The sequence below is a fragment of the Oryctolagus cuniculus genome, chromosome X, assembly GCF_964237555.1.
Source record: "Oryctolagus cuniculus chromosome X, mOryCun1.1, whole genome shotgun sequence".
NCBI lineage: Eukaryota > Metazoa > Chordata > Mammalia > Lagomorpha > Leporidae > Oryctolagus > Oryctolagus cuniculus.
The window spans coordinates 110197689-110208263 of NC_091453.1; the positions used below are offsets into that span (position 1 = coordinate 110197689).

Sequence of the window (10575 nt, forward strand, 5' to 3'; positions counted from 1 at the left end):
AACTTCCACTTTGACTATGACCTTGTCTAAATAAGATCAGAGTTGGCGAACTCAAAAGGCTTCCATAGCCTTGGCAGCTCATGACAAGAGCCTAGGGTGATTACTGATGCCATAAACAAGAGTGTCAATTGTTAAGTCAACAACAGGAGTCACTGTGCACTTACTCCTCATGTAGGATCTCTGTCCTTAATGTGTTATACAATGTGAATTCATGCTATAACTAGTACTCAAACAGTACTTTATGCTTTGTGTTTCTGTGTGGGTGCAAACTGTTGAAATCTTTACTTAGTATATACTGAATCAATCTTCTGTATATAAAGATAATTGAAAATGAATCTTGATGTGAATGGAATGGGAGAGGGAGTGGGAGTTGGGAGGGTTGCAGTGGGAGGGAAGTTTTGGGGGGGAAGCCACTGTAATCCATCAGCTGTACTTTGGAAATTTATATTTATTAAATAAAAGTTAAAAAAAGACTAGAAAAAAACATTTACAAGTGGATCTTATTTTAAAAACAGATCATGTTCCTGAGATTCATATATGAGGTTGTAGATAATCTCAGACTCTTTACAAATATCCTACAGGATCGCTTCTCGGCCTTTTGGCTAAGATCAAGTGTAGTACAAATATCCTACAGGAATTAACCAAAATGTGAGGGGACTTGAAAATAGAAATAGAATTTAAAAATAAGTTTATTTTGTGACAATTTTTAAAAATTCATGTATATGAGGTCTTCACAAAGCTCTATTAGTGAAATGGGCATCTTTTCATTTGATTATTATTATTATTTTTTTTTTTTTGACAGGCAGAGTGGACAGTGAGAGAGAGAGACAGAGAGAGAAAGGTCTTCCTTTGCCGCTGGTTCACCCCCCAATGGCCGCCGCTGCAGCCGGCGCACCGCGCTGATCCTGGCAGGAGCCAGGAGCCAGGTGCTTTTCCTGGTCTCCCATGGGGTGCAGGGCCCAAGCACCTGGGCCATCCTCCACTGCACTCCCTGGCCATAGCAGAGAGCTGGCCTGGAAGAGGGGCAACCGGGACAGAATCCGGCGCCCCAACCGGGACTAGAACCCGGTGTGCCGGCGCCGCAAGGTGGAGGATTAGCCTATTGAGCCACGGCGCCGGCCATTTGATTATTATTATTTATAGCCTTTGCCTACATTCCTGCTAAACTAGGATCTTTTTACTATTTATTTGTTTAACTCTTTATTTAGTGGAGCATTACATCCTTGACTATAATGTTAATTAAAAATACGTTATCTCAGGGCCAGCACTGTGGCATAGCTGGTAAAGCCACTGCCTGCAGTGCCGGCATCCCATATGGGAGTGGGTTCAAGTCTCGGCTGCTCCACTTCCGATCGAGCTCTCTGCTGTGGCCTGGGAAAGCAATAGAAGGTGGCCCAAGTCCTGCGGCCCCTGCACCCACGTGGAAGAAGAAGCTCCTGGCTCCTGGCTTTGGATCAGCACAGCTCCAGCTGTTGCAGTCATCTGTGAAGTGAGCCAGAGTGGAAGACCTCTCTCTCTTTCCGTCTCGTCTCTCCCTCTCTCTCTGCATCTGCCTCTATAATTCTGCTTTTCAAAGAAATAAATAAATCTTTAAAAAATAAAAATGTTATGTCAAAAACTAAAAACGAAGGATAAAAAGAGAATAAGAAAGGGAGGAAGGGGGAGGGAGGAATAGTGGGAGTGAAAGAGGGAGAGAGGAAGGGAATAGCATTAAATCCTTAGAATTGTATCTAGAAACTGCATGAAAATGCATGAAAAGACTTTGCATAGATTTCAATCTTTTGCACCAAAATAAAATTGTCTTTTTTTTTTTTTTTTGACAGGCAGAATGGACAGTGAGAGAGACAGAGAGAGAGGTCTTCCTTTGCTGTTGGTTCACCCTCCAATGGCCACCGGGCCGGCGCACTGCGGCCGGCGCACCGCGCTGATCCAATGTCAGGAGCCAGGTACTTATTCTGGTCTCCCATGCGGGTGCAGGGCCCAAGCACTTGGGCCATCCTCCACTGCACTCCCTGGCCACAGCAGAGAGCTGGCCTGGAAGAGGGGCAACCGGGACAAAATCCGGCGCCCAGACCAGGACTAGAACCCTGTGTGCCGGCGCTGCAAGGCGGAGGATTAGCCTAGTGAGCCGCGGCGCTGGCCCAAATTGTCTTTTAATTACATTTCCCACTAACTTTTTGAAGTTCCTTTGGGTAAATAAACTACATTGCTGTAAAAATAGAAAACATTGAGCCTTTTTCTTTTCATTTGAGTGCTTGCAGTACTTAAGGAAAAGTAGGGCTAATTAGAGGAAGATGTGAACGGTAGACAGGTACTTTAGTCCAGATTCTGAAGAGACCTTTGAATAGTTTCAAGGACTTAAACAAATTTGGGCACTGGTTGATTGTATAATTGAATACCATGATTTATTAATTTCTCCTTGATTCAAGTGTAACACTAACATTCCTCTTTTGCATTTTAGGCATGACTGCGATAATTTGATTTGTTTTGACACACAATGAGTAAACAGGGAGGCATAAAAGAGGCTTTCCTGCGTTAAACTCAGAGTCAAAAAAGGAACAACTTAAAGGTGGTTGAAGCAGATATGCCAAAAATGTTAAGAAAAATTGCAGTAAAATTGTGTAAAGACAAGGTCAAGTTTATTTTTGGAGATATAGCAGAATACATTGGCAGACTTTCTTGACTTAAAAAAATATGATAAACCAAAAACATTGAATGAAATATTCAACACTTCTTAAGAGTATCAAAGAATTGGCAAAAGAGGTAGCAATTACCAGGCCAAAATATCAGCAAAGGCTGGAACTCAGAGAGGTGGATGTGCATTAATAGTCTTTCCGAACTCGGCATTCACAGAATCTGTGGAATAGCAATATGAATTTTTGTGGCTTCCTCAAGTGTGGGTGACAAAAGACTGAGCTCACAGCCATCCAGGATTGGGAGTTTAATATTGACTATGTAGTTATATGCCTTTTGGGATTAAAATAACAGGATAGAACTTAAACATATGTCAAATCTATATATCTCACAAGAAGAGTAAATGCAGTTAATGGTCTAAGGTCTAATAATTGTCTAAGGGAGTAAGAATATGGTCTAAATATTTTTGGTAAGTTAAGCATGCATGTTACCATTTCAAAAACAACCTTTTAAGAAACACCAATTTTATAACTTCTAAATTACTGGAAAGGAAAATGGAATGATAAAATATATTAAATCCATCTAAAATAATGAAGATTAAAAATACAGAAGCTGTACAAATAGAAGCAGAAGAGCTAACGCAAATAGAAAACACAAAATAATCTGGTAGATATAAATCCAAGTGGATCACTAATTATATCAAACTTAAGTGGACTAAAAGCTCCAGTGAACAAGGAAGACATTCAGACTAGATTAGTAAAAACGGCCAACTAAGTGTTGTTTATAAGAAACATGCCAGAAATATAAAGACACAGAAAAGTTAAAAGCAAAAAAATGGAAATAACATGATCTATGAACATGCTAAAGAAAGGAAATTTGGTTTAGCTAGGTTATTATTTGTTAGTATAGATTTGAGGCACAGAGCATTTCTAAAAGTGAAGAAGGTCACATTGTAATAACAGTAAGATTAAATCACAGGAATGATATGGCAATTCTAAATTTTTATCTCCTAACATCATAGCCTCAAAAATATATAAGCAAATGACCTACAAAATGAAAGAGAAAAGCCCACAATAGGGGAGATTTTGAAAATATCCCTCCCTATAATCCCTAGAACAGGAACAAAAGACTACAAAAGATTTATTTAAATAATGCATGCAACAAAATAGTCACCAGGGACAGATAGAAATTTTAATATCCAAAAACCGCAGAATACACACTTTTCCCCAAACATACATAGAACATTTTTAAAATTAAAGCTTAAAGTAATTTTCTATCTTCAGAATCACAGAGTTCACCCTATGTTCCAGCAGTGCAATAAAGCTACAAATCAATAGCCAAAAGAGGAATAGATGGTATATTTGGAAATTAAGAAGCACATTTCTAAATGGATGAGATATAAATTATAATGAGGGGAGAGTATTTAGTTTAGCACTTAAGATTCTGGTGAAGACTCTCACATTCCACATCAGGGCACCTGGTTCAAATCCTGGCTCCGGTTCCTGACTCCAGCTTCCAACTAATGCTTAAACATGGCTCAAGTGATTGGAACCCTGTCACCCAGGAGGGAGACCTAGATTGAATTCCTGATTCCTGGCTTCAGTCCCAGCCCAGCTCTAGCTATTTCAGGCATTTGAGGAGTGAACCCTGGATAAAATATGGAATATTTGAACTGAAGGATAATGAAAACCACAATGAGAGACATGAAATTGGAGAAGATTCAGTCTTCTGATAGGTTGATAAGTCTTTGGAGCAGTGGGAATGCTCCTGCACTGCTGGGTGAGATGGAAATTGTTTCAACATTAAACAAAACTCAGTTACTTACATCATCACATACTTTATGACCCAACCATTCCATTCCCAGGCATATCTCCTAGAGGCTTTTGCACCAAACATCCACCCCTGGATCACTTCTTCAACATCCTTTTTCACTCATTCATTAACTATTCAATAAACAGATACTGAGTTCCTACTACATGCTGGACATTGTTTTAGAAAGACACTGGAGGGGCCAGCGCTGTGGCGTAGCAGGTAAGGCCACCGCCAGTGTCGGCATCCCAGTTTGAGTCCCGGCTTCCCATACAGCTCTCTGCTGTGGCCTGGGAAGGCAGTAGAAGATGGCCCAAGTCCTTAGGCCTCTGCACCTGCGTGGGAGACCTGGAAGAATCTCCTGGCTCCGGGCACCAGATTAGTGCAGCTCTGGCTGTTGCAGCCAATTCGGGAGTGAACCAGCAGATGGAAGACCTCTCTCCCTCTGTCTCTCTCTCTGTCTTTCTCTCTTTCTCTGCCTGTCCTTCTCTCTCTGTGTAACTCTTTCAGATAAATAAATAAATCTTTAAAAAAAAGAAAGACACTGGAGATACAGCAATAAGGAAAAAAATGTCTCTGTCTCAAACAATTCGTGTTGCAAATGGCAAGAAATCTAGCACAAACTGATTAATGTAACTGAAATGTAGAGACAGATTGAGCCTCAGACAACTCCTTATCTGAAGCTCCATGATGTCATCAAGTTTCTTCTGTCCCTCTGTCCTATTCTCTGCACTGTACACCTTATCTTCGGGTTTCACAAAATGTCCCAAGCAGCAGCGTTAAGTGTCCCTGTCCTAGACATAAATGGCTGTGCCAGCTGCAAGCCCCAGATCTTCACACCCAGAGAAGAGGGTGACTGTGCCCCAGGCTTCACAGCAAGTTTCCTAGGTTCACCTTCACTTGACCATCTGAAACCTCAGTATATTCCCATTTCTAAGGCGAACAGTAGAACTTCAGAAGCGGACTAAATTCTGCAACTGAGCTTGGAGGACATAATGAAATCAACATATTCACTCCAAGCACAAGGCTCAAAATTGTATTGGGGGTGTCCCCCAGTCATGAGTCTTGGATCTTGCTAGGAGCAAGATGAATGAAAGTTAGATAGCCAGTAAGATCATCCTCTTCAGCCTTTGCTGCCATGACGCATACCCTCTTGGGAAGGGTGGAGGATTAGGCAATAAACAAGTAAACACAGCAATTAGTAGGATAGTTACAAATAGTAATAGGTGTTACAACTGTAATATGTAAAGTCTTCAAAAAGTTCCTGGAAAACAGAATTCAAACGTGGGGGATGGCAGGTGTTTGGTGCAGCAGTTAGACACTTTTTGGGATGCCTGGATTCCATGCCAGAGTGTCTAGGATGAAGTCCCAGCTCCATTCCTGGTTCCAGCTTCTTGCTAACGCACCACGCAGGCAGCAGATGATGGCCCAAGTGTTTGGGTCCCTGCCACCCATGAAAGAGACCTGGATTGGGTTCCCAGCTCCTGGCTCTAGCCTGTCCAGCTGTGGTCATTGCAAGCATTTGTGAAGTGAACCATTAGATGGAGGCTCGTTCTCTCCCTCCCTCTCCCCCTCCCGCTCCCCCTCTCACTCCCCCTCCCCCTCTCCTTCTCCCTCTCCCTCTCCCTCCATAACTGCCTTTCAAATAAATAAATAAATATTTAAAAGATGAAGAATTTCCACTTTTCTCCTAAATCTCTATGTATGAAATATATGAAACTTGTATAACTTAAATTTGAAAAAAGAAGCAATGAAAAATAACATATAAATCTTTTACTTTTCATCTGAAGATATGAGTTTTCTGTAGTTCATCTTAAATAATCAATGTTTGTCAACATCTCTGTTCTCACCAGGGAGTAGTAATTAGAATTGAGTAATGAATTATCATTAATGTACATAAATGTAAGTATCACATGCATCTTGTAAAGTAAACATCTCGTGGAAAAAAGGATAAGGGGAACTTTGAACTCTGTGAAATCCCTTTTATAAAAGGATACAAGCTCCATGAAAACATATTTTTATATGTTTTGTTCATTGCAAGATCCCACCTGTATAGCCCAGTGCCTACCAAGCCCATAGAAAGGACTTCTACGTACTTCAGTACTTGTTGAGTTGAATCATATTGAGTCACAAGCAGGGGGAATTGAGAGTCACTGTTCTGTGCTACATTCTCTCTGCTCCTAGCCACCTGCTTGCCTCAGGAGTGTTGTCAGCCTCACACCTTTATTTGCACCATTCTTCCCACCTGGGACATCCTCCACTTTGCTCTCTTTATCCAGGTCCTAAATATCCCCCCCCCCCAGCACTTTTGAAATTCCAGCTTCTCCAGGAGTCTTCCATGATGTCTCCACTTCTCTCCTTCCTGGCCAACCCCTGCTTGCACTGTGGCATTTATTAGCAATGTGCATTTCTTTTTTTTAAGATTTATTTATTTATTTTAAAGATAGAGTTACAGAGAGAGGCAGAGACATAGAAAGAGAGAAAGGTTTTCCATCTGCGGATTCACTATCCAAATGGTCACAACAGCCGGGGCTGAGCGGATCTGAAGCCAGGAGCCAGGAGCTTCTTCCGGGTCTCCCACATGGGTGCAGGGGCCCAAGGACTTGGACCATCTTCTGCTGCTGGATTGGAAGTGGAGCAGCCAGTACAAGAACTGGTGCCCATAGGGCTTGCATATCAATCCTGGGTTTTATTACTTTATTTTAATTTTCTAAAGATTTATTTATTTATTTATTTATTTGAAAGGCAGAGTTAGAGAGAGAGAGAGGCAGAGGCAAAGAAAGAGAGGTCTTCCATCCATTGGTTCACTCCCCAGATGGCTGCAACAGCCAGAGCTGCACTGATCCGAAGCCAGAAACCAGGAGCTTCTTTCAGGTCTCCCACGTGGGTGCAGGGGCCCAAGGACTTGGGCCATCTTCTACTGCTTTCCCAGGCCATAGCAGAGAGCTGTATCAGAAGAAGAGCAGCAGGGACTCAAACTGGAGCCCACATGGGATGCTGCCACTGCAGGCAGCAGCTTTACCCACCACACCACAGCACTAGCCCCTTATTACTTTAAGCGGACATATATCCTGTTGTAATGTAAACTAAAATTGTTCTATATTTACATGTATATGAACGCTAAACAGAACTTGCTTAAGCAGCGCCTTTCGTGGTGTAGCCGTTTACTAGCTCTGGATGAATGTGGGTCAATTACTGAGGCACTCGGACTCAGTTCCCTGCTGTGCAGCTGAGGGCAGGACCTCATTCATCCGTTTCCTCTGAGTGCTGAGTCAAGGCATGCCAGTGACTTACAGGATAAATAGTGATTGGGGTTGGTGTGTGTGTGTGTGTGGGTGTGTATTGCCTCCTTTCTCTACCCTCTTCCTTCAGCACTTAGCCCAGTTGAGAGTACATAGTAAGTGACTAATAAAGACCTTCCGAATTGCCCAGAGTCCCACCTCCCAGAAATGTCTCGGGCTCTCTCTCCGTTTGGGAACTTTGTATGGTGATCCTCTGAAATGCAGGAGCCAGATCCCCTCAGCTTAAAAGCTGCAGGCTCCACTCTTTTTGCTTCTTTGTGACTACTTTGGAGACTGAACTGCTAGCCTGCTTTGATTTCACTGTTAACAGGAGTGAACTTTTCTTTCTTTCTTTTTTCTGTTTTATTAAGACAGAGACTTTCCATCTTTCAATTCACTCTCCAAATGACTGCAACAACTGGTACTGAGTCAGGCGGAAGCCAGGAGCCTGGAACGCCATCCAGGTCTTCCACATTAAGTGACAGGGGCCCCAGCATTTGGGCCATCATCTGCTTCCTCACAGGCACATTAGCGGGAATTTGGATCAGAAGTGGAGTAGTGGGTACTCGAGCCAGCACTGAGATTACGGGATAACCAGGATCCCAAGCAGTGGCTCAACCTGCTAAGCCACATGCCTGCACCAGGAGTGAACTTCTGGAGGTATGGCCAGCTTAGTCACCACACTACAGAGATGGAGACCCCAGGATGGAGATGCAGAGGTAGAGGAGCAGAACGGAGCAGCCAGCAGCCACAAGGCAAGCCCTGACACAGCTCAGCTCTCAGCTCCAGCTGTAGTACTGAGTCCTAACTAATGAGCACCTATCCCCAGCAAGGGCTGAGTGGCTAAAGAGACACTCACTAGTTTCCCAACTGATTTAAATAATGGCCTGTGTGTGCCCAGGTGCTGGCTGAGCTGACATGGAGGGGGTGGAAGCAGCAGTAGAATGCGAATTCATATGCAACCCATAAGTCAGAAAAGCATGGCTAAGGCTACTTCATCTGCTGCAGGAAGAATGGCAGCAATTAAAGCAGACACCAGGCTATGAAGTGGTTGCTATTAGTGGACCAAATGAGGACTTTGTCTCTGGGAAAAAACACGCTGGATTTTTCTTGGGAAAGTCCTACCTAAATCATTTCTGTTACTTTTTGTGCTCCCAGCCCATGACTGCTGCATTAAATCCTTGATGAGCATGGCATCTTCAATTGTAAATAACAAAGTGGACTGGCATTCCTCTAATCCCAGTTCCTCTACAACTGGTTCCGAAACACTGGATCACATGTGCTGCCTTCTCAACTACAAACTTGGCTGCAAGAGAATTTAGACCTGAGCACTTACCCAAGTCCACGCCACTGAGCACCAATTCCCACCTTGGAGTGAGAGAGTCGGGGCTGGGGAAGGCCACCGCCAAGCAAGTGCGTGGTGTGAGTAAAGCCTGAAGTCCTTACCTGGGCATATTTTGAGGAAGGAAAGCCAAGATGAATGTGTTTCCTGTGAGCTGATTTTAAACGTCGCCATTAATTAAATATGTAACCTGCATCAAACACTTAATTTCTCTCTGGGAACAAAAAGGAGTTACCCTACAGAGTAGCCATAACCATCAAATACAATAATCCATGAATTAGTGTTTAGTATAGGACCTGGTACACTGTAAATGTTTAATCAATATTAGCTCTTGCTATAATTATTGGCAGGGAGTGGTAGTGATATTGAGAGCAATGGCTTTGATCACAACCTTGGATGGACTGATGCTGTCTACCTATCAATCATCATGTAGCTGCTCAGTTGGGTTGGCCTTTGAGTGAGTGGAATTGGACAGTGTCATACAAGATAAGCGAGTTAAGACATATGCTGTATAAAAGGGAAAAACATTCTCTATAGTGTTAGTTACTGGCATCCAAGAGATGGATTGGATTCTTGCCAACCCCAGAGCGTTAGCAAGGCCAAAGTGTTCTGACCAGGTACCGGTAGATCAGGAACCACAGTCGCTCAGGATCATTATGGGTCAGCTTCCTGGGCTGATGGCTCAGTGGTGACTTCTACAGTTCTGTAGACCTCTGACCCCAGCCTCCATCTGCTCCCTTGTTGATCAACGTGTCAGTCCAGGTCCTGCGAGAAACAGTTACTGATGCAGGATTAAATGTACAAGTATTTCATTGGAGGGAGCATGTACAAAGAGAAATTGGGGCTGCAACTGGAGAGGCTGTGAGTGACCTCAGATAGCAAAGTAAGGTTGATTTTGAGGAGTCAAGGAAAATGAGCAAACTCGGCATAGGACCTCAGAGCACAGCAGCTAGGGCCCTTCATCAGTCATGCTCTCTGTAGTTGAAGGTCTGTCACGCACATCATCATGGACGGGACAAAATGATCAAGTTTGCAGCTGGCACTGAGATGCATTACTCAGCAAGCATCCTGTCCTGCCAGGTTGTAAATGTGTCCATTTTCCAAGTGGAATATATGCAAGAGCTCCTCACAGGAACATGCCAGTTTCTTGAAGTATTCTCCCTATTCTTTCTCATCAAGATTATTGTGGTTGTATAATCAGAATTAGGTTTTGACAGGTGTGAGAAATCATGATGCAGGGGAATACTTGATGCGTGAAAACATACTCAAAATGTATTTTCAACTAAGGAAAATTATTTAAAAACCTGTATTTACAGCATGACTTCCACTTTGTTAAAAATTACACATACACAGGAAAATATGAAAAGAAATAAACATAAAAATATTTACAGTAGTTGTATTTAATGCTTTTAAACTTCTTTTACTGTCTCCATGGTTTCTATTTTTTCACAGTGTATTATTTCTGAGATATTCCCAATTTTGGGGGGAGTTATTATCCCTTTAAAATCC

The 10575-nt window shown here is 42.7% G+C and overlaps 1 non-coding gene across 1 annotated transcript; it reads left to right on the forward strand.

Moving 5' to 3' along the window:
* The first annotated feature begins 582 nt into the window (after positions 1-582).
* On the forward strand, positions 583-765 carry LOC127485087 (U2 spliceosomal RNA). Its single transcript, XR_007912272.1, has one exon. It is a non-coding gene; the product is annotated as a U2 spliceosomal RNA (small nuclear RNA).
* Positions 766-10575: the final 9810 nt, after the last annotated feature.